Raw genomic sequence first — 25618 nt, forward strand, 5'->3', positions numbered from 1 at the left:
CCAAGGAAGGATGGCGGAATTCAGCTTGGACACACACAAATTGCTGGCAATTTGGGAAAATCAGTGACAGCACAGGCATAGGACTGCTGAAAACTTCAGTTTTCTTTAACTAAATCAAATCTTTTGGCTTACATATTTATGGAACCCTCACTTACATAAGTTCTCAAAGACATTTCTGTAGGAGGTATTTTTTTTCTTTTTCTTTTTTTTTTTTTTTTCCCCAAATGAAAGCAGCATAAGAATCTGGTTAGCCTAATTTGCAATTAAAAGATCCATGAAACCACAACATGAGAAACTGCTTTTGGAAATACTGACAAGGAGCACTGATACTGTTGCTGAGGTAAGAAAGATCACTCAAATATACTTGATGAAAATCAAATGTAATTCCAGCTGTTTGTATTTCAGTTTGATAGGGTCCATTACTCTCAGAGGAGAAAAGTCCTTGTGAATTCAATCCAAATGTGATTAATGTCTCAAAAGTGGGCATAGAACAAATATGTCTCGTAAGAGACATACCTCCTTTATCCCCACACTGGAAACATAAAAAGTATTTTATTTACAAGTTCTTTAGTAAATTAAATGTGAACCTTCAAGAGTTAGAAGTCATCTACTTGTCAGACAGATGGAGCTCACTCTAGAGTGCTAAGAAAATGTTATGATAAGAGGACAACTTCCTTACTGCTGAATTATTTAGAAGTTCTCTCTTCCTTCTCCCCGGGGTTCTTTGAGACTCATCATGACAGCTCTAGCGTTTCAGGGGGCATGGAGAGCTCAGCTTCTGATTCTGAGCCTGGAATTAGTTGAGTCATTTTATTCAAAGCAAATGCATGTGTCACCAGCATAGGACCAATAACATCAGTATCAAAAGAATGATTTCATATGGATCATTAGTTAAGCGATTAATTTTAGCCTCTGAGCTGCATGACTGCTTCTGGAGGAAAAGTCTGACTCGTGCGTTCTCTTAAAACATGAGTAAAACCATGGCTACCTGGCCACACTGCTCAAAGTGCTGTGCCATCAAATATAATGGAAGGAAATAAATAGAAAATAAGTTTATTTTTAAGATCGAGCTCTCCATCACTGTGCACGCCTTCCTGGGTTATGCTCAGCTGAAATTTTCAGCAGAACTTTCTATCACATTTCCAAAATCTGTGGAAGAAGCTACAGACATGTATTTATGATATTCAGATTTGACTTCAAACAATCCGGTTTAACCTTGTGGACTTTCTGCCTGTATCTCCAGATCTGGACCAGAGGTCATACTGATTGACTTCACTGAAGCCAGATAGCCAGCCTGCCAAGTCTATAAATGAGAGCAGGCTTCAGTGATGACACAACACAACTGAATCTTGACCTTAGGGCAAGACATTTTTTGGATATACCTTGAGATTTGTGAAATGAGCAATTACGCCAGAATTCTCAGAAGTCAGAGAAAGTTAAAGGAAAAACAGAGGTATCTTCCAGAAAATACCTCAAACTTGTACCCTTGCTGGTATGCCATAAAATAGCTCTGATACAGTTAATATCCTCTCCTGTACAGGTGGACTGAAAGGTTTTAGATTTTCACTCTCCACTGAAGGCTTCTCTCATTAAGAATTGGGAGAAGGAGACTGCAAGTACATGTGTTTTGTTTGTGATGAAAGAGGGAAAAATGATGGACAAGATCTTTTCCAACAAAGTTGGTTGTTGTTGTTGTTTTTTAAATCTTTTAAACTCATATGATATTTCCACTTTTAATAATTACAGTTCACTGCTCATTTCTGCTGCATCAGTGGAGTACTGACACATTATCACTTTGGCACTGAAATTCTCTTTGGAATGGAAAGGTGATGGCTCGGGTATAAAGCACAGGAAACCTCCTCATGTTTTAGGATGTCTAAATGCCATTTAAGCATTAAAAAAAATCTTGACTCACTGGCTGATTTGCAGATCAGACTTGTGAGTTTTTTAACATCTGCCATGGCACTCCATCACTGATGTGACGGGCTGTAGAGTCCAACTCTATTCAGCTGCTACTTGTACAGAAAATGTTTCATATCCTTAAACAACTTGTCATCCTTTTCCATATCCAAAGATCCCTCCCCAAAGATCCCTCCACTTAACTGCTACATGAGTATTTCTCTCACTATTTCCACCATTCTCCAAAGGTAGTTTCCCGAGTCCTATAGCAGTAGCACTGAGCAAACCCCAACAGCTACTGTTCAGTCAAGGTTTCATTTAAAGACTTTATCGTTTCACTTTCACTATTTCAGAGCAGGCAGAGATAGTATCATATCATAGATCCCCCACATGTGATACGGTAGATTAACTGACCCGAGGTACTCTTTTTCTCGGCTTCTAGTCAAACTCTGGCTCTGCTCATTTCAACAGTCGTTTGAGCTGCAGCTACCTCAAAGGACATCTTGCTGGCACCAAAGCCCTCTCCAATTTGCACCTGAAGTCTGGTTCTCCACTTCCCATCAGAACTGAAGAAGAGCCTTTGAATCACTTTCTCCTCTGGAGGGTTGCAGGTACATGTGATTTTCCAACCGCAGAATGTTCTGAACAAAGAAATATCAAAAGATACGCTGAAATAAGAAAAGACTTGATTTACAGGTAGTCTACAGTAGGAAAACCTGAAGTACTTCTTTAGCACATTACTGAAACATCTCTATTTTACTTTAAAATGATCGTGTCACTTTGAACACTATGCTGCTTGTCCACGTATCTAATAAATTCCTCTCTGATCTTCAGGGCTGAGGTCACTGAAGATGCCATTACTTGGTGGAAGATCCTTTTTCTACCCCTGATGCCTGTGACATCAAGTTCCAAACCAGCCCATGGTGCCTGTACAGAGTTTCATCCTGGGGAAAAAACAAAAAAGAAAAAAAAAAAGAGAGAACTGGGTGCAGAGATTTGACTTAAACTAACTAACCACTTTTACAACACACCACTGTCATGGATCTAATATTATGGACATCTTTCTCTAACTGACAATCACTACAAGAAAGACATTGAGGCCCTGGAACGTGGCCAGAGAAGGACAATGAAACTGATGAGGGGTCTGGAGCACAAGTCTTATGAGAAGCATCTCAGGGAGCTGGGATTGTTTAGTCTGGAGGAGACTTAGGGGAGACCTCATTACACTCTACAGCTTCCTGAAGGGAGGCTGTGATGAGGAGGACTTTGGCCTCTTCTCCCAGGCAACAAACAGGATCCAAGGAAATGGTCACAAGTTGTACCAGAAGAGTTTTAGACTAGACATAAGAAGGAACTTTTTCTCTCAGAGGCCTGACAGGCACTGGAATGGCTGCCCAGGGAGGTGGTGGAGTTGCCATCCCTGGCAGTGTTCAAGAGGTGTCTGGATGAGGAGCTACGAGATATGGTTTAATGGCTTGTGGTAGCAATGGTAATCGGAGGATGGTTGGACTGGATGATCTTGTAGATCCTTTCTAACCTTGTGATTCTATGATTATATGAACAAAAACAGTGCTAACAAAGAAGAATGAACTGTTTGGCACTAAATACTTCCATAGCCTTTTCTTGAAACTAGAACAGTTTTTGTTTTTCCAAGAAACACCAAATATTCAGCTCCCTCTTTGAAGTGCAAACAAATGCCTCAGAAATAATAGAGGTTTCTGCAGAACTGGCATTTCATTTCCTAAGAAACAAGGTTTTAAGTTTTGGATCTCTGTTTTGCTTTGTTTTTGGTTGTAGTTTTTTTTCAGACAAGATATTGAATAATAGCTAATTTGTGCCAAAACAAAGTTAATTTAATGATGTTGGAGAAATTGATAAAGATTGTGAGGCCTAGTGAAGCTAATGCAATTTTTATATGTTAATCTCCAAGCAAATTAATAGTAAAAATACGAAGAAACCATAGCATCAATTTTATTCCTTCAACTATTCAGTTTTTAGGGAATGCTGCCAAACTACTGCTACCCAGTTCTTCAGAATTTGTAAAAAAAATGCTTTTACAAAAACCTCCAGACAACAAAAATATTTCCTTTTATGATCTTGTGAGCAGAAGAAGTTTATTTACTTCTTTGTGTGTGTGTGTCCCTATCTTAATGAAATTCTTTTCAAATAGGCATTGTTCTGTTGGGGAAGACAAAATAAGAAAGGTTTGTGTTTATTTTCCTATTTGTCATATTATCGCCTGTGCATGTATAAAATGGAGTGAGGGGGGAAAAATAAATAAAAGGAAAACAGGGATTTTTGATAGTTTTCAAATTCAAAATTATTTTTTAAAAGAGCATTTTTTAAATTGATCTTTAGTGTAAATGTATGAAGATTGATAGAAAGTAAAGCATTTTACAATAACCCCTTCCCTTCCTTTCTCTTCCTTTCTCTTCCTTTCTCTTCCTTTCTCTTCCTTTCTCTTCCTTTCTCTTCCTTTCTCTTCCTTTCTCTTCCTTTCCCTTCCCTTCCCTCTTTTCTTTTTTTAAAGCCTGTTATTGCCTTCACTAAAAGGCCAAAAGATGCAGTTTCATTAACAATACCATTTGTTCACCCAGGGACCTAGCTCTTCAAGGCTGGCCTTAAACAGCACCATTTTTGTGGATAATTCAGAGGCTCTCACAAACAGGTCATACTAGTAAATTCACCCAGTGGCTGAGGTGTATCTACATGAGATGTTAGAAAGCAAACTCAAATTTGACCTATTATATAGATATATTTTCCTCACATGAACCTCAAGTGGTTGTTAGTTAGTGTTGTTAGTATAGTTACGGCCAGAAATGTTAAAAAGAAAAAGAAGTCTGAAGAAGCACTTCAATGGTCAGCATTAGGATTTCAGTGTATTACATTATCATCAGACTAAGAATTGACCTAGGACTGCTTTCTAACCTAGATATATCACTCTAGAAAAACAATAAATGCTCTTGACTACACTTCATGCAAGAAGATGAAATATTCAGGTATTTCAGATAGACTTATTGCTATTTATAAACTTTATGTTTTTAAATTTGTTTCCACAGAGAAAATTTCTCTGCTTTAACCATGATCCTCTCAAAACGATTTATAACCTTCATTTACTATGATGCCAAGATCTTTAAAAGATCTGAGACGTGAGTTAGAAACCAGATGTGACTGAGTCATGATTAATCCATAGGACAATGCTGTATGGTATTGCTTGAAGATACATTCAGATTTTCCATGGCTTGCATTACAGATGTGCTGCCATGGAAGAACAAGAGTTTCAGAAGGACAGTAATTGTTACTTGTCTCTAGAGGAGAGATAATACCCGGACTGCAAAGGAGTGCTATGGATTAAACTCAGGGCATTGTTTTTATCTTGTCCCAAAAGCATTCTGATCCAACCCTGCATCTTCAGTCCCCTAGCACTTTAACCTGCATTCCAGTTATGGTCAGCACTCTTTATACAAACTATTCATAGCAGAGATGACCAAACAGTTATCAATAACAAGCTCTGTTATCCAAATATATGAAATTGATCTTAAAACAATAGCAATATTTCAGAGGAAAATATCAGTTCTGACAAAACTGTTATCCATGTTTCCAAGACTTCTTGATTTCCAGAACAGCAGCTATCTGCTGGTTTTCAGAGAACTCAATCAGCAGAATAGGAACTTCCCCACAGGTCATCCTCATGAGTACTCCAGCTCTACAAGTCTTACATTACTTTGCTGGGTAATAACATATCTAAAATTTGATCAGTTTTTAAGTACAGATAGGATTCAAAGATTGCCAATACAGTGAGATTCTCAGAAAGGATTAAAGCAAAGACCTTGGAATGCTTCAGGTGTCAAGAAAGTTTCAAACTGTAGAAATTTACATCACCAATTTCTAGTAATTAGACACCTTGAGAATGAGACCTGGATTTGTGAGTGGTTTGACCTGAAGTAGTTCTGGATATGAAAGGATGAGGTCCTAATATTACAAAGGAAAGAAAATGCTCTTTTCGAAACCACTTTTTGTTTAAACTTCATTTTAGTAGGCTCCTCTTAAGTCTTTAATTCATTGGCCAACTTCATTCTGACTTGTGAAAGATCAAGTGAGAAAAACTGATATGTTGTCAGTCTAGTGGACCTTGGGTACCACATGAAAGTTCAGAATGAATCACCTTTTTACACAGTGTGAATTCAGTCTGTTCGTTTCTATAACACTTTTCTCAATTATTTTCTTGATTTAAGAACTTTATGCATTTTCACTTAGCATTTTCCTTGTTTTTCCTCTGTAATGTATTTATCTGAGATAACAGTATCAAAAGAGACATCAACACAGAGGTGGAATTATGGAGAAATAAGGCATGAAAGTGAGCCAAAACATCAGGTGCTAAGATCATTTTTCTCCATCAAAGAATATTATTAAGAAATTTCCTAAAATGGAAATTCACTTGTACTGCACCCACTACTTGAAGGTATTATTAAGAGAGGTGACATCAGCCCTGAAGGTACTGATGCCACTAAGTAGAGATTATCACATTATTGCAGTGCAAAGTGTCCCTCGTTATTGTGGCTATAAAATAATTTGCCTTTACCGTATTTCAACATTATGCCATATTTTTTAAAGTAGGCTGAATAACCAAAATGGGAATTAAAAAGGATTTGAGGCTTTCCATAACTGAATTAGAAGGTAGTTTGTGTTTCATACAGAGAAAGCTCTCTCATACATCTAGTGTATCAACACAGACTTCAGCAAAGGCTATGGATTCACAGTAAGACTCAAACCCAATGTTTGTTTAGAAAGAGAGTATGTCCTTTTTTTAAAAATTCACCCTTTATCTGTTTCTCAAAGAAATAAAGTGTTTCTGAGTGACTGCAACAGCCTCACTGCCAAAAAGTCCAGCACAGCAGATTAAAAGAAAAAACTGTGCAGATGCAGCAATGTGTTGTACCACCCAGGGAGATCTTGGGTATGCATCAAATGAGCCCGACCTTCAGTGTGTGGGTGTGCTGAGATTTTAAAGAGATTTCCAGTCAAGGAGAAATAGGAGTTTCCGTTTCAAGCTATGTGCCACATTCCAAATGTGCTAAGCAAGATAAATTCCCCAATTTTAGGGAGCCTGCCCAGGAAAAAGTTAAAGCATTTAAAGAGAGAAAAACTTCTCTCCACATTGCATTTACAACACAGTTAACTGGATGACTGACTGCCACCAGTGCTTCTGCCACTGATCCTGGTATAAGCACCACAGCAGATTGCAAGGTAGAAAAACAAGGTAATGCAAGAAACCAGCCACTGCCTGTCACAGCATAACAGGAACAGTGGTGCTGGAAGTCATTCATTTATTGGCCTCATTAATTAATTAGCCACAGGTGTAGAACTCTGTAAAGCTCAGCATTCTGGCAGACACTCAGAGCCATACCTCAGCTTCCTCCACCACCTCCTAGAAAGCCCCATGGTCACCTGCTGTGCAGCACTTGGCCATGGTTCCACGCATAAATGAATGTGCAGACTGAGAAGGGAGACATATGTGTGAAAATCCCTAGACCTGGCATGCTGCCCCATGGCAACAGGATGCTCTGCCAGCTGAGCCGTCACGCTGAAGCAAGGCTAGGAAAATAATTCTGCACGCAACCTCACAGACCTCAAGGAAACCCCGCCTGACCTGCAGAGAGACAAATGGCAAAGCGCCAGTCAGTCCTAGAGCTTTTTGTTTGTTTGTTTTGTTGCTGTTGTGTTTGGTTTTTGTACTCTTGAAGCTAGGGGTGGCCTTACAGCATTATGTCAAAAGAAACAAAATCAGGGACATTACTGACCTCTGTTTTAGAGCCATGAGGATGTTTGACATATTTTCTTTTCCCCCTTGTGTCAGCACCATGTAAAAGAAGAGTAGGTGCTTACAAGCTCTCATTGATATAAAGAGATGGAACAATTGAATCCACCTATCAGAGCTACCAATTTCTTTCTTTGTAAAGCCAGACCAATATACTTCAAGGGCAGCATAAAGGCTACCTAATTCAATAAGAATTAGCCAAATGAGACAGATGTTTCAGAGTGACAGAGAGCTGTAGACATGTGACTTCAAAATGAAGCTAAGGTGGAAGAGACTCTAGAGAAGCTGGACACAAATCCAGGAGTGGCTGAGGGAACTGAGAGTTTTTAGTCTGGAGAAGAGGAGGCTCAGGGGAGACCTTACAGCTCTAAACAGTTGCCTAAAAGCAGCAAGGTGAGTTTCAACCTCTTCTCCAAGGCAACCAGCAAGAGGATGAGAGGGAATGGCCTTAAGTCACACCAGAGGAGGTTCAGATTGGATATTAGGAAGAATTTCCTTTCAGAATGAGTGACAAGGCACTAGAACAGACTGCTCAGGGAAGTCACCGTCCTTAAGTGTTTAAGAAAAGGGTGGATGCAGTACATAGGGACATATCTCAGTAGGCAGTGTTGGTGTTAGGTAGACAATTGGACTTGATGATCTTAGAGATCTTTTCCAACTTTAATGATTCTGTGATTCTTTTCCTTTAAGTGTGCATATAATCTTCTTAACCATGTCTCCTGGTTCTCATTCATGGTCAAGCAGTGCACCTGATCCTAAGTGTCAATGAGTAAAATATTTGTGACCAAAAGTACTTGTTATTTTGCTACCAGTTTTCATGCTTGAGAGACATCTCAGATCTGGGCAAAGTCAGACTTTTTGCAGAAACCTTTTTTCAACTCTGTTTTGTCACACACTGTGATTACACACCAGCCCTACTCTTAGCAGTGCAAGCTTGTGGGTTTCTCCTTACCTCAAAGTCAGAGGTTTCAGGCAGCAGCTGATTTCTTGTCAGGATGATATAGATTTCATTGGTAGAGTTCAGGTGGAGTCAAACCAGTAAGTGTTGAGTTCATCATTCAGTTGTTCTCCCAGTTCCCAAGATTTTGGCATGATGCTGAGCTCTTGGAAATGCACAAGTACCTGTGGGGGAGGTCCCAACCTCTGTAGCTGCTCTGCAAGAAAATACAGAGTGCTTCAGCATCTGCTCTACTTCTCTGAGGGCTTTTTTTTCCCCAAGCCCAACTCTCTGGTGCCCCTACTTCCTCCACATGCGCTGAGGTTCCCACCCTCCCACCTAGTAACAGGCTGGATTTTGGCTCCACACTCTGAACATGGGGCAGACCTAAGAATGTTTTCTTATTTACCTGCATGCTGCTCAAGCTCATACCAACAGGAACCATGTGTCTGAGATCAGACAACACTACAGTTTCACAGCTTTTGTAAGAATTTTGAGAAGAACCACACATGGAGGAACATGCTACCCTTTCAAAAAGTACATGAAAAAGCTGTATTGTGCCTGCTAATAACAACAAACAAAAATCCTCTGAACAGAATCACCTTGATGAACAGTTAATGATTCCATTTTAACAGCTGCAGAAAAGAAAGAAAGTAAAAAACTTGGGCTAAATAGTTGCTAGGAGATAACAGAATGTGGAACAAAGTAATAAATAAAACAGCAACAACAGAACAAAACCAGAAACTAATAATAATAACAAACAAGTAAAATTTACACTTGCTACTATGCATCTTCATTTAATACTTATGTGGAAGTTTCCAACAATATGTCCGTAGGTCTTTCTGAAAGTAATGCCTCCTATTTGTTTCCATGGAAACTACAATAGCTAAAATGAGTACTTGTGATACTGTTTGATAGAGCAAATTCTCAGCTATAAAACACAATTTTTCAACATAATTACCACCATCAGCTATGCATTTTCACCAGCAAGAACAAGAGCCTGTATGCTGTGCTCATAAAAACTTGCACCTGCAGAGGCAACTCACTGTATCACAACTGCTATGATGATGTCATCACTAGGAAAATGTTGCCCACACAGTCCATCTTTCATTGGCCAGAACAGATGGAAGTCAGAAGGTACCAAATCCAGACTATACAGTGGGTGTGATAGGACAGTCCAGCCAAGACTGGCAGTGTGCTCCATGGTTTTCACACTGGTATGGGGCCTGGTGTTATGTTGCAGGAGAAAAGTTGTTTTCTTCTCTGGCCTGACTCTAGAAGTTTGAGCCTTCAGTGTAGTTAGCATCACTATGTACTGGTCAGAGTTGATAGTATGTCAGGATACCAGGAAATCCAAAAGAATCACCTCTTTCCTACCCCCAAAAGACAGCACACATCTCTTTACTCTCCAAGGGCTTATCCACTGTTCAGTCTCCATAAACATTCAGCAAGCATCAACAAATGTCAGCAGTTGCTATTTTTGCTGCATGGAAGAATACAATTCTACCCCTTTGCTTCATGAGCACTTCCACGTCAGACGCCATTTTGTACGACTACCTCTCCATTACCATCTGTTGCATAGCAACAAAATGTGATGAAATATTGGTGGAAAGGTTCAACTTCTACTGCCATTCCACCACCATCTGCCTCTGATGTCACAGGCAAACACAAAATAGGAGGCATTAATTTTCAAGCAGCATATTCATCATAATATGAGCTTAAGCACCAATTAATGACATGGATCCAGTTGAGTTATCCTCATTATGCAACTATCTTAATTTGTCCCAATTAAGTAAGAGCCATTGTCATTCACTACTCTTAGGTGAACTGCTAAGAGAATATCCAATCAAACAGACACTACAGCTGAACATGCCATTCTCTCCCTAGATGAAAGCCAGGAGGTCTGGTCAAAGGCCTCATCAGAATGTTTGATCTGGTACTATGATTATTTAGAACAAGCACTGAACTGCTAATCATAACGTCTCACACTAAACAATAGCCTCAGGTTAAGCAAAGGAAATTTCTCAAAATTTCTGACATAGCCTTGAGTAAAGACAAGTAAATATTTTCAGGTCTGAGAGGGATTTCATCCTCGTAAACCCCATTAAAAAACATCGGGTAAATCCCTAGAAAGACTTGGAAAAATCCAGCCTGTATATTAGATCTCATTGCTCTTACAGAGAATAAGCAACAGCCCAAAGTGTATGGCTCACCAGCACAGACCTGAGCTCCTGCCAGCCCTCTGTCCAGGAGCAGCTCTACTATACCTACCACACCACTGTTATTTGACACAATGATATTACTCAAAATGCAAATTAAATATGGGTAATACATTATGGGATGAAGGCCCAGTACTAAACTGTCCAAGGAAGGAAACACCTCCTGCTGTGTTTCCAGCGTGTCATGTAATTTACAGTCACTGCTGTGAGCTCTCTGTAAGAAAATTAATGTTTCCTCTTCTTGGCCAGAAATATGAAAGAGTCATTATTAACATCTGAAACTGTAGGCTACAGGCTGAAAAAGGGGTTCTCTGCAGAGACACAAAGACATTATTTTCTGGCTAAGAGCTGAGTGTAATATATTTTTTCTTACACTTACGCTGAAATGGGCTTCCACACCATATTCAATCACATCCTAGTGTCCTATTCACAACTTTTCATCAAAGCACATAATTTCCCTCATTCAGATTTGGAAGGGAACAAAGATGGTCAGAAATGACTTAAGAAAGAGTATTTTGTACACTTTATTATTATTATTGTTATTATTTTAATAAAATATATTTGTATCAAAAATCTAGATTTCAAGGACATTGATTTTTACTAGGAAAAAAAGTTTGGATTGAAAAATTAATATTTTTTATCCACCATCTGCTTTTCTTATATACGCTATAGATGAAAAAAAACTGTGTCTTTGTGCTCTTTGTAGCTATTATAGTTTCAAAGGAAATAAGTAGGAGGCAACACTTTTGGTGCAACTTATATCTTAAGAAGTGAAAGATGTAAGGCTCACACATTTTTCAACTATACTTCTACAAAAACTAATACAGTATACAAATACTAATCTGAAGAGAGTGACCATCCCATTCCTGGCACAGAGCAGTTTCACATCAGTGTGTTAAGTTTTGTGTTATACCAGTAAGAGAGGATTGAGTAAAAAAATGTTAAGAAAGAATCGGAGAACATAAGCCACAGCCTAAAACACAAATTAATTTAACATGAAAATCGGTACTTCTTTGAAAAGTAGGAAGTACGGAAGTGAGCCTAGAGTCTTGCTTGACTGATACAATTTTATAAGGACTTCTGAGAAAGTAACTGATGTAAGTAGATGGTTGAGAAAAGTTCAGTGAGCAGCAAAACATGGATGTGACCAGACAGTTTGTACCATATGTTTCAACACATCTTACACAAGCTGTAATGGTCAGTACAGTCTTGCATGAAGATACTGGAATTTTCCACAATTACAAGAAGGTAAGTTTAACAGAAGACATGTTCTAGGAAGCTGGAAGGTTTGCTGATAGAATAAACCTTTTCTGAGTAACTGACAGCAGCTTTGCAAGAGACACAGACTAGGATGCTAACAGGGAGATGCGAAAGGACTCATGTACACAGACTGCTACAGACTCAAACTTCTTACTGCCCATGCTCCACATGGGTTGGACACAAGAACTAGAAAACTTACATAGCTCTCAGAGTGAGGCCAGCGAAAATGAGGCTGTCAGCTCTCATTTACATGGTTGTACTCTCAGACACTGTTTTGCTCAATGTGCATTAAAGAAATGGTGAGTCCTGTGGTCATCTGTTCAGTAATTAAATTTATGGTCATAAATGATTCAGTACTCTGACAGTCAGCTTCTTATTCTTATGCATGTCAAAACCAATTGTAGCATTCTTGCAAAGTTGATGAGAAGACATCAAATGAATAGAAAAGTGTTCGGATAAGAATTAAGATCGCAGGTCTTTATGGTCAGTCAGTTCATGATCAGTGGTAACTGACTAAATTTTATTGCAGCAGTTAAAATATAAGAAAACAAACTGATAATAGATGACTGTGGCTATTCATGCTCACATACTCAGAAGCCTGGACAGAGGATAAAAGCTGTCCCAAAAGTATTTGTCTATAAAGAATGTGGGGCATACACTGTGAGTGCTACACCCACAGACAGAACTGCAAGAAGCAGCACAGGTGTCATACAGTGGCTCTGCACATCTGCAGGGAGCATGTTTCCAGGTTTCTACACAGTCCGCAGTATTGTCAGAACTACTGCAGCATATTTGTACTGTTTCACCTGCTTTTTCTACAACCAGGTTACAAAACTGCTTGGATTTCCTGAACAAATCCAAAGTCCTCACATTCTGAGCACTAAAAATAACACAACTAAAGAACCTGAGTGGAGGGCTGCATTAGCCAAGGGGCACATTCGCAAATTACTCTAAAGAGCTCACAGCCCAGCTGCACTGTTTTTTTCCTCCTCTCTGCAGAAAACATATCTATTTACCCACCACTCAGAGTGGCTGATGGGAGACGACACACATGCTGAGCAAGGAATGAGAAAACATTAAAGAATTTTGGCCTCAAATTGCCAGTATTCAGTGTTGCTGCTTTATGGAGTCCTTTGTTGTTCCTGCATGGCCTGGGATACTCAACAAATATGTTTAAAAAGACTTAAATTGAGAAAAGCTCCATAACTAAGATTTATCACCTTTAACGTTCCAATTTAAAGTGTTCCTGCAGTACAGAAGGTCACTTTTATATAAGCTGTGCTGAATTTTACAGAGCAACAATTTTAGTTAACCCCCAGCATGGCAATTTCAGCATGGTTTACAAAATTCAACCCAGAAAGACATAATTTTTCTTCTCGGAAGTATTCCTGCTCTCTTTAGAGACCATTCTGATAGCAGAAGAAAATTCCTAATTTGATATCTAACAATTTAACTTATTTATGTATAGAACAGCAAGGATGGGATGAAAATGGTCAGCCAAGCAGAGCTGAGAGCTGGAGAAGCATGTCTGAAGTAGACTCAAGAAAAAGAAACCCTCCCTGGGCAATCATACTAACCTAAACAGCCAACGGGACATTTTGCCTGAGCCTCAGATTATGGAATTTCATTTAATTTTTACTCACCATTTTCATCGCCTGCTTTCAATGTTATGCGTTTGAAGTTACCTGACTCCACACAAGGGCACATGAATAACTGGAAGGAATGACAGAAGTGCATAACCCTGCCACACTTTCAAAAAGAGCCTGTAGGTTTAGGTACAATAAAAGATGTAACAATGGAGTCTTACTGGAATATCCAAAAGTGAATTGAGGTACTTAATGACCATCTTAATTATTTTTGTAAGTGCAGAGCAGTCGCCTTGAGAAAACAGGCTCTTCTGAGAGCATAAGTTGAGCAACTGGTATCACAGATGGTTTTAAAACATGTTGGTCCATAGCCTGAAAAATGCAGTTTATATTTTTAAAGCATGGATGTTACTAATGAACTTGCTTAAATATTAGGCAGCATAGCAAACATGAAGTGGAAGTCACAGAGAAGAAAGTGATAGGATACAAAATATAAACTCACGATGGGAATGTATTCTGAGCCGACTCATACATTTTAGTCCAAAAATTAGTGTTGCCTAAAATCAGAGTTCTCTTTTAACTCCTTAGAAAGATCCATAAAGCTGTGCATTCTACAGTTAGATCTAACCTGGGAACAGAGCTGAACTTCTACCAAATTAAGGACATGGCAGACTTTAGTTTCCAATCCAGGTCTTTCAAGAACAGATTATGTGTACAGTAAACATATATGTACTTCTACATATTAATTTCTCACAACTTCAGCTACATGTTAAAGTAGGAGCATGCCTTACAAATGCATTGTTTGACAGCTGGAAAGAAATGAAGTTGATCTGACATATCAGAATACAGATTTTACTTCAGCTTTACAGAGATAGAAAACTTCTGCCATGGGAGATCAAGACCATCACTGTCAAGAGACAGAAAATCTGGTAGACAAAAGCAGGTTGTTTTTGAAATATTGATAGATTATTAAAATCTTAACTAAAATAGATCCATATGCAACACAGCTCATATTTCTAGGTTCTAAACTTGCAAGAATAGTGTTTCTTGCATTAAAACAGGGCTCAACATTACCTCTTTCTTCGGGCAGGTAAATTGACCGCACTGTTCTAGTATGAAACCACTTATGACCAAAAAAATAAATAAAAAATTCTCATAGAGTTTTTTTGTTCTTGTTGTCACTTTTGAAATTAGAAGTTTGTTCTCTCACCCACTGCGAGCTATGTCACCCACATCACTTTTCATGCTTCCAGGTAGATTTCCCCTTGAGGTCACAGTGTTTTGTCACTCTATGGTAAGGCAATGCACGATCATTTGCTGTAGTACAATTAAGACACATATCCATAGTGTCAGAACATGGCGTAGTTGTGTCAACATCATAGAATAATTACTCATTCCCTGGGGCAATTACCAAAACACCTTAACCTCAGGGGGACTAGGACAAAAACAGTGGCAAGTAGGTTGTTGCTTTGCTCTCCTGCACTACAGAAAATTTGTCCCATCCCTTAGCATCTTGTTACAAAGCCTGCACACAAACTAGTGCTATTCCAATCCCCTGCTGTTCAGACTGAAATAAAAAGATTGGAAGTTTGGAAGCCAAATTCAGATCAACTGTCAGAGGCTGAAAATGCACTCATACAGCTTTTACCTTAGGTGCACTCATTTGCAAGCAAGATTATCAACCCCACAGACTCTAAACTCAAAACATGCTTTGAAAAAAAATCTAAATAGCAACATTACATCACTGCAGCTATTCCTGGGCTGGGAGATGTAAAAAGAGCTAGAAATATCACCATCAAGTCTATTCATTAACATGCCCTTTTCCTACCTCACCAATGCCGTTCCACTTGGGATTAGCACAAACAGTGAGCATGACAGGATTAGGACACTCACTTGGAACATGACTACCCTGTTAGAGAAAACACTAAGAGATTCATTCCCTTATGCAGTTTCTTGGCATGTATCTTGGATACAAGTCAGCTGTTTTTCACACCAGTGCAGAGCAGGAGTAAGCTCACTGGAATGCAGGTGTCCCACTTTCAGTTCTCAGGCCAATATAAGACTGCCAACATATAGGCTTTATTGCACTATTGTGGCCTCACACCTCAACTTAGCTAACAGTGCCAGGAGAAACAGTGCTGAAGTTGGGAACAGCCAAAGCCCAAAGAGACATTTCTCGAGCTTCCACAGCCAGCAGCTATGCATGTGGTTTGGGAGCAGCATATGAGATGGGGTCACAGTTCCCTGGGCTGCTGGTTCACTTTTCACTGTGAGGCTAGGTTGATCTTCACCAGTCAGAAAGGGTGAGGAAGGCATATCATTTACCAGAGTACTGAGCCCAATTTAGTCTTCTTTAAAGATGCGATTTTCCTCTGATTTATCTGTTTGTTACTAGTAATACAGACATTCTCCATAGAAAACATCTTCTGGTGATGAGCAGACTCCTTACTGCAGTCATTTGCATGAGCTGATTTTAAGATGTACGTGGGTCCCTTCCAGTGTCACTGTGATTTCAGATTTGCTATTTAACAGGTCTTCACAGCATGACTTCTCTGCATGTCTGTTACACATACACTCTGGTTCCACATCTCTGTTCTCTTTCAGTTGCCATCAAACAACACTCTCTCTACTCCACCAAAAAAAATAAAGAAATAAAGAGCAAAGCCAACTCTGCTTATTTTAAATAGCAACGTCATTCAAGGTTTCAACCCAAGGTTATTTTTTTCTACCAGTTGTTTCTTTGAGAACAGATGGTATTTACAGTAGTTCAGGGTATATCCTATTTTTAATGTCACATGTTTTACTCTTCTGCAGTGGGCTTGGCAATCAGAGGAAAATGCCATGAGACTTGGGCTTTTTACATGCTGAGCAAACCATGTTGTTTCGTGCCCCTTGGGACATTATCTCCCATTGCAAGTGGCCAGCAGCAGCGGGGTCCACCCTTCTGATGCAACGTTTCCTGCCAGTAGGCGATAAGGAACAAGGTGCTTCCGGCAGTGCCGACTCAGCAGAGTGCTGAAACACTGACATAACACAACTGGCAATGAGATAGTTCAAATTAAAATTGTACACAACCATATGATCTTTTGCACATGATAGCACAGGGAACAGTTCCATGTTCCAGCACAAAAACGAATATGAAAACACCATGCATCTTGCTTGGTTTCCCCTCTGGTGTTTTGTCCCTATGCTGCATATTCAGAAAAGGTAGTGGCTCCCCAGAACAGAATAAGCAATGAAGGATGACATGCTATTTAAGTTTGTTGGGTTTCATACTGCAAATTCATAGGATAAAGTCAGCCTTACTTTGCAAGTAACTGCAAGCTCAGTCTGCCTCTATTTTGATCCATCTTCATGTGAACCCAGACTTCTAATGGAAACCCAGCTAGCAAAATCTGAGCATGAGCTTTTAAATCCTGCCAGAGAGATCAGGCCAGGTTTTCAACAGGCTAATGTTACGAAACAGCTGCTGGGCCAAAGCTGGCTTCTCTCCAGAGAAACAGAAAGAGTTCTTACAGATTTGCATCTGCCCATACAGATGTAGTACCTGAAATTAGTATTTGGAAAGAGTTACACAACCAGGTGAAAAAGATCTGTTATAAATGCTTAGAAAGCATAGATGGACATCAATGAAACACAAAAGCTGATATAACCAGTCCACTGCCAAAGGCTTTGCCTCTTCCACCAGCATCAGGAACATCTTAACTTCGATTCATGTTCCAATTCATTTCCATTTTGTTTCTTTGTAAAGCTCAGTGCTGATGTGGAAGTAGTGCAGAACTACAGTTTTCTAAGGCATCTCTGGCGCACTCCCCCACTGTTACCCCCTCAGGGCTCAGCTTCCCTGCAAGGAACTGTATTGAAATGGGTTGTGTCAGCTGCTTGAGGAAGCAATGTTCAAACTGGGAAAGATCCCCTTCAAATAGACTTTGAATTTCATGAGAAATGCAGACAGAATCAGTTTGGGATGAGACTTTACATTTGAATCCAAGCAGTAGGAATCCAAAAATGAGAAGGGAGAACTTTCCACATGCGTATTTCACACCACTTCAGAAGGGATGGAAGGGAAGCCTTTGACTTTTCACTACTAGTTCCAGCAAGGGAAGTACTCATTTGGAACGCTGAAGACCAGGTTTCTCCTCTTTCTAATAAAACAGGAGCAAGACTTGATCCTCTTAAGAGAATTTCACACCTACTATAATATTCTGAAGGAACTTTATGAACATCTCCTGGCTGTTCCTCTTCTCCTAACGTATTTAAAGCAAGTATATCTGTTTCCCACTAAGAGCCATAACTGATATAATATTGAGTTCTGCTTAGACACTTCAGTGCCATGCATATGTATTACTTGCCAAAAGACAAAACCCATCTTCAACTTTGTTTTCACCCTATTTCCCATAACAGTGTGAGATAGTAGATGCCTATAACATTTGGAAAAAAAGAACAGAATGGAAACATTTCAGAGAAATTTACTGTTTGCTTCTTTCTGCACGGCTTCTTTAAATCAGCACTTCTCATAACAGAGAATTCTCAGAAGAAAATGAAATAAGATGTATTCCTTGAAACCTACAGCTGCTTCACCATAAATATCATGAGGAAAAATAATAAAATCACTTGGGTACCCTTCCAACCAAGATACACAGCCCATTCCCTTAATGCCAAGGTTTAACGTTTCTGCTATTAGGCTGAGACCCCAGGGCATGTCACAATAAGCTTGAGTGAGCTCATAGGAGAACTGCTAGCAGGATAAATGGCCTTCTGGTTCTGCATACACTTTTCTAGCTATTTTTCTACAGCCTTAGCCAGTCTTGCCAGATACTGATCTCCATACCAGTGCTAGTTTGTAGTACGTGTTGCTTTGGACTTGTGAGGCAACTTGTCAAGGAAGATGCTACTCAGTTCAGAATTAAAGTCGGTCTAAAGAAATCCCATAACCACGGGGAGCAAACAACTGAAACAAAAACTGATTTTCAGGAAGTCTGCAGAGCCTAGTTCTCTCCCTATAAGATAGACCAGATCCTTGATGAAAGTCTCTATTCAGTGCTGGGTTCAGAGGATACATATTGAGTAATGTAAAGGAGCAGAAAGGAAATGAAAAAGCACCATTCATCTCAACTAAGATGAGAAGTCCAAAGCAGGAAAATACAGCGTGATCACCTACTTTGACAAATGTCTTAATGCAAATGTACACAGAGCAGCATAAAAGCATAGGGGAACAAATTAGACGTTTGAACAGCCAAATTTAGATCAGACACCTCTAAACATTTAGCTTTCAGTTCATAGACATTCAAATGGTTACTATGCTGAATATTGACCCAGCCACCTCCTGCTGTCACACCAGAAAAAAATATAATTACATATTACCAAGCTTGCAGCCCAGGTTACTCTAACCTTCTCTCCCTTGTGGACATAACTCATACATGGTATACTAAAATAGCCCTAGGCAGCAAATTAAAAATACTGTTTTATTTACAGTTCTGTAGCAAATGATTCACAGTAGATGTACGTCAACTTTTACATTAAGTATTCATCATTCGATGGTTTGTTCCAGTTGCAATAAGAAGGCAACAGAATAGCAGTCACAGTGCTGAAATGCTAATGATAACTGCCTTAGAATCACTGCGAATGCCTTGCTCTGCAATAAGGCAATAAATTGCAACTTATTTGCCAAGAACATGCATTTTAAAAAACACTTGATTTCTGTTTTGAGCAGGGTTCTCACTTTGAGTTAAGTTTGGCTATCAGGTACCAAAGCCTCTTTCCTGCTATAGCCATCCAGTTCACTCACAGGACCATTCAGGTTTCCATTCCATTACACTCCAAAGTGTTTGTGGGCATGGGACACATCCACCAGAAATACACAGGCTTTTCCAGAGGAGGCTTCCCTCTCTCAAGAAGCCATCTTGGCCCAGATATTGACTCCCTACCTTAAAACACTTGCATAATAAGCATAACGCTACCTTGTGTATCTTAATGTGAAATTCTGAAGAGTAACAAATCAAATATTCTTCTTTTCCTGTAAAAATGAAAACATGCATGGATAAAAACTTTCACTGCCTCACTATATACTGAATTAACAGTAAATTCCACATGATTCTAGTGGAAGATACAACTTTTGTGTTGGACTTGGAGCTAACTATGTAGCTGGAGATCCTGTAAACATTTTTTCCAAGTTTTATTTATAATACAGGAAGAATTTTTCCATACCTCCTTATTTATTTTTTTTTTCCCCTGTGGAGCATGTATAACACAAAAGTAGCTGAATTCAGTGGAGTAAAACTGAACAAAGTCTTACTTACATGCGTAAAAACAACAAACTTGAAGCAGTTGCACCTCAACAGCAGAATTCCAGGATTTTTCTCTTCAAAGATGAAACACTACACAAAGGTTATTATAGTGGAGATAGGGAGCAGTTCACACGTGTTTGCTTTAGCAGTTGGGATAGGTTATTGCAAAAGCACACACTCAGCTGACTGATGGTAGCTCACTTGGTCAGGCACAATTAGTTGATCGTTTGCACCTGCACAGAAATAAAAGCAAAATCAAAGCAGAGATTAACGTGCAAATAAAAAGAGATGCATACAGTGGCTAAAAACAATGCTATCTTTTTAGAACAGCAAAGAAGAAATCTTCTGATTACTAATTAGCCAAGGGAAGTGACTGTTCCCCTCTACAGTGCATTGGTGTGGCCTCACCTTGAACCCTGTGTGTGGTATTAGGCACCACAGTACAGAAAGGACATAAGACTATTAAGAGAGTGTTCAAAGATGGTGAAGGGTCTAGAAGGGAAGACGTATGAGGAACAGCAGAAGCCCCTCCTAGAGGACTACAGAAGAGGAAACTGAAGGGAGACCTCATGGCAGCCTATGGTTTTCTCTTGAGGGGGAACAGAGGGGCAGGGTCTGATCTTCTCTTTCTGGTGACAATGACAGTACCCAAAGGAATAACATGGAGCTGCATTAGGCTTGATATTAAGAAAAAGTTCTCCCCTAGAGGGTTGTTAGACCCTGGAACAGGTTCCCTGTGGCCCCACACTGCTGGACCTCAAGAAGTGTCTGCACAATGGTCATAAGCATAGGATCTGATTTTTGGGTGGTGCAGGATTTGAACAGATCACCACTGATGGAAAGGAATATCTCAGTGTTTACTAGGGAAAAAGTAGTTCTTTAAATCATGGTTGTGCATCATCTCAGGTAATGCCTGCTGCCAGAAAAGAAATTGCCAGACAGGAGCAGGGACTGCAGCAAGCAGCTGGCCCCAGTGTCACACAAACCAAACCCTGCCCTGGCAGCAGCAACAGACCTGATTTCCCTAAGCACTGGCATAGAGAGAGCAAGTGATGAAGACATGACCACTCTGCTGTGCCTTTGGCAGGCTGCTGCTGCTGCTCAGGGCAACAACCAACATCACCTGTTTTCCCCACTGGCTCTGCTTTGCAGCCAGTTCTCTGTTATGAGTTCAAATGACTCTATTAGCAGCACAAAATAAGTAGTTTGGGCCCCACCTAAGGTTCAGGGAGATTTTAACAGTTACCTTGACTCACGAATGTTTGGACTAATGGCAAGTACCATCCAGAAACATTAAAGCCCACACAACTGCAACAACTTTGATAATATTAATAGGAGAATAGCTAAATAGGAGAATAACTAAAACTAAATGAGAATAACCAAAACTAACTACATTCCTGACAATGGATGACCCCTTTGACAATGAAAGTACCCAAGCTATGGGTGGTGCCAAGGAAAGTGATGAGGTAAGCAGAGCCCACTTTGCACCGCAGCTCCTTGTCTGCCAAACCCTATGAGCAGAAGCTGCACAAGCAGCTGCAGCAGCTCTCCTCTCTGCATTGCTTTTGATAGGAATGAGGGTGAGACCCACACAAGAGAGTTCTTTTCAGAAACTCACAGAACACTCATAGAAAGCTGTATGTTAAATACTGAATATATTAGTCACACTGAAGCATGCCTGTACATAAGGAACACAAGGAATTGCATACATACCCTGACATACAAGGGATGGGAACAAATGTGGCTGGATTCAGGTTAGGCTTCCATACCCAGGCCATAAGTGTTGTCAGGCTGATCCCCATAAGCTTTTAAGCTGACTCACAACATCCAGATGGCCTTTCACACACACGCATGTATGTAGCATGTCACAACCTATCCCCATGCACACAGCTGAGCTCAGAGACCAGCAGGTTTCTCTCACGTTCTTGGTACACAGGTCTCTCTCCCCCAGGAAAATGCCAGCAATCCTACAAAGTACTTCTGAATTTTTGATGGAACCACTGCATTCTTCCAGAAGCAGCACACTGAGATAAAACTGAAAGTATTTACTATACATCAGATGAAATGCTTCTACAGGCATTCATTTACTCTTAATTTGTTGAAATAAATATCATCCTACATTGCTTGAATGATACAAGGACGCTATTAACAGAGTAGCTCGATGTCACACAAAAAGGTCCATCCTTCAAATCCATACCTCTCCAATTTAGAGAGAAGGACATGGGGAGGTACCATGTCAAAGGCTTTGCAGAAGTCCAGCTAGATTACATCTGACATCATTCCCCAGTCTACCACAGTCATCACTCCATCATAGAAGGCCACCAGATCCGTCAGGCAAGATCCGCCCTTGGTGAAGCCGTCTCAGATCACCTCTTTATCATGAATTTGCCTTAACATGGCAAATGGTAGGATCTGCTCCATGATCTTCCCAAGCACAGAGGTGAGGCTCACCGGCCTGTACTTCCCCAGGACTTCCATTTTTCCCTTTCTTAAAAACAGGAGCAAGATTTCCCTTTTTCCAGTCACTGAGGATGATATCATATTTAGTAAAATTAACTTTTCTCCTGAGAGCATTGCTGTTATTCTGTCTTTGGACCCAGCTCCCATCTCCCTGCCCTCCCACTTTCCCTTCTTGGGCCTGCTGCACCCTGTCAGGGACACAGATTGATCCAGATAACTCTGTGACACAAGGAAAACATGACACAGAAACATAGAAAGGCAGCTGTAATAAGAGGATGGACTGGAAGCAGGGACTTCACATTGCAGTTGAAGTTTGAATGACCACAGAGTAACTAAAACTAAATGGGAAGGGATTTAATCAAGGAAATCATGAGCCTCCTGTTAGGCAGAGCTGGGCTACAGGACGTTCAGCCAGGCATGCTAGGAAAGTCTGAAAGGAAGCAGTGAAAGTAGCCAAGGACTGTTGCTCAGGAAGATGCCATTGCAAAACCAAATGGCAATTGCAGATGTAAAGTTGCTTGTCAGGAAACCAACCATGCTCACGTCCTTGAAACTCCAGGGAGAAAAGATCACTCCAAAGAGAAATGCTCTTTAAAGAGATGTTCTGTATAGAAAAAAGCAGATTGGGCACCAGAATATATCAGCCAAAATCCATGTCCACCTCTGGACAGGAGGCATAAGCACTATGGTGAGAGAGTGCAAAACAGTGGCAGCCAAGGCGAGAACTTTGCAGGCAAACTGCAGGATGAATTTATACCAAAGGCAAAGAAGAGGTATTCTAAGAGTTTCTGCACATAAAAAGCCAGCTGTGCTCCAGACCTGAGATCAGCTGCCAAGCAGCACAACACTAAAGAAAGCTGCAAGACAGAAGGCCTGAACACAGGCAAAGAGGAGAGTTTCCAACTGGAACCTCTGCTGCAGAAACAGGCTGAGTGTGAGAAACAGCCAAGGAAACCTAAGTGAAAACAAAACATTTGGAAGTGCAGAGGAGGAGAAAGAGGTCATTCCTGACAATGGACAACTCTCTGACAATGGAAATACCCAAGCTATGGTCATAGTACCAAGGAAGGTGATGAGGCAAGTGGAGTCCACTTTGCACCACGACTCCTTGTCTGCCTGTAAGAGATTATTCTTTTGCATCATTGTCTCAGAGCTTGCTGAGAAACAATGATGGACATGTCCTGGTCATGGGCTATAAAACCCTCTGTCTAAAGGACACAGAAGGACACAAATCCAGGCAAGTCCTGGTCAGAATCTTTTGTCTGAAGATTTGCAGGACAAGAACAACCAGAGAGAGATAAGCAGCAGCGTAATGTCTGGGAAACAGTCTTTTGTGTGGGCTTATCTCGAGGGAGATAGCCATTTCAGGTAGTACTCCTATGACTCTTACCCAAGCACCCAGGAATGCCATGTTGGCAGAAGAAGGATAAAAAAGGGACCAACAACCAAGAGGGTAGGTGTCTGACATCAGATGCCTCACAACATCCTGCACTCTGCTGCTGCTCTCACCCTGCACTTTTGCCTCGGACCTTCGGAATGGCATGCAGTAAGATGCTGCTGGTAAGATGCCACAGTGATGACTATCCCCACTTTATGTAATTCCTGCTTCTTTCCTATCTTTCCTCTCACTTGCTTTCCCTTCCCCACCACCCTAATTTGTAATAGTTGCTGTCCTCCCCTTCCCCATCTCCCTGATTGATTAGGATTTGTAATAAACTGGTCAGACCATTGTGTCTTCCCTGGGTCTTCCTTTCTTCCTTTCTTAAAAACAGGAGAGAGAGATTTCCCTTTTTCCAGTCACTGGGAGTTTCACCCAACTGGCACCCATTTCTCAAATAGGATGGAATGCATCTCGGCAAACATATCAGCCATCTCTGTCAGAAGTCTGGGACGCATATCATCCCATCCCGCAGACTTATCAACATTCAATTTCACAAGAAGGTCTCAGGCTTGTTGCACTGTTACAGTGGGATGGAATCTAACCCTCTCATCCTTACCTCCTGGATCAGGGTCCTGGCAGACATGAGGAGCATGGCACATCAGAACCACTGAAATATAGGGTACAGGTAGGCAGCGGTGCACAGTGTGCTCTAACACCCTTTAGTCACGAAGGGACAGAATGGATTTGTGTTCTTGGAGTGACTGGGGGCTCTAAAGAATTGACTGTGTTGGAGACTGAAATACGCCTCACTGGTAAAGATGGGCAAAAGCAACCCAACCCCATTTCATAGAGGGAGATACATACAGGAAGTATTTATACCATATAAAAGTAAATTGCTATTTGCATGTCAGAAAATGGCTGTAGGAAATAGGAAAACATAAATTATTCAGAACAGTGAATAAACAAAAGTGAAATTTTCCTAATTTCTGAAAAGAAATAGGTTATCATCAAGCAATAAGTCCATTATTTTCCACTCATAAAGCATTTGCTATATCTTCCACTATATGAAGCGTGTGTACCAAATCTGACACTTTGGGTTGATTACTGCAAGAATGAGCAAAACAGGGAACTTTTACAAAGAGCCTTGACTTCTAACAGATGCCAATTCAACCCATAGAGGATATTCAACTGTGCCTTTGAAAAGCTACCACACACACACACACAAAAAGGAGAGGGGAAGGAGGGAAAAAATAGTCTTTCACAATTATTTTTCAAGAGAAGAGAGCCTTTTTAAACAGTGATCTAAAGACCAGAGCTTTGCTCTTGCACATTAATACAGCATTAGCACATGAGTTCAAGGCAATTATCTTGGTGCTTGTGACCAAATACAGCCTAAGACACCACTGAAAAGAAGCCCATAAATCTCATTGCTAAATTATTTATACTGCTGATGCAGCCAGATGAGCCCCTTGGGCAGAGATGAGTGCTGCCATGCTATTTGCACACTGGGATTGTGAACATGGGTCAGCGTCTCTGCCCTTCTGCCCACTCCTGCACTTTGTCCCCACACGAGCCAGGACAAATAGCCCAACTTGCACTGCAGATACCTACTGATTTAACTACTGCACCAAAAAAGGTCCAGCCACAGCTCGGCCACAGTCCCAGCCTTCACTGGGACAAAGCAAGAGCCTCTCTGCTCCTGAGTCAGAGCAAACTCATTTTTTCCTTATTTTGGCAGTTCTAATGAGGAGAAAAAAATAGTGAGCATAGA

General features: G+C 40.4%; 1 long non-coding RNA gene across 2 annotated transcripts; it reads right to left on the minus strand.

Moving 5' to 3' along the window:
- Positions 1-2205: 2205 nt before the first annotated feature.
- LOC107309581 lies at positions 2206-20221 on the minus strand. 2 transcript variants are annotated; one of them, XR_001553237.2, is made up of 3 exons: positions 20019-20221; positions 8670-8871; positions 2206-2843 (listed from the first exon to the last, which is right to left on the minus strand). It is a non-coding gene; the product is annotated as an uncharacterized LOC107309581 (long non-coding RNA). The 2 variants fall into 2 exon arrangements; XR_001553236.2 differs by lacking the exon at positions 2206-2843 and adding an exon at positions 7163-7549.
- Between the last annotated feature and the right edge of the window lie 5397 nt (positions 20222-25618).

Source organism: Coturnix japonica, chromosome 2 (assembly GCF_001577835.2).
Source record: "Coturnix japonica isolate 7356 chromosome 2, Coturnix japonica 2.1, whole genome shotgun sequence".
NCBI classification, from domain to species: domain Eukaryota; kingdom Metazoa; phylum Chordata; class Aves; order Galliformes; family Phasianidae; genus Coturnix; species Coturnix japonica.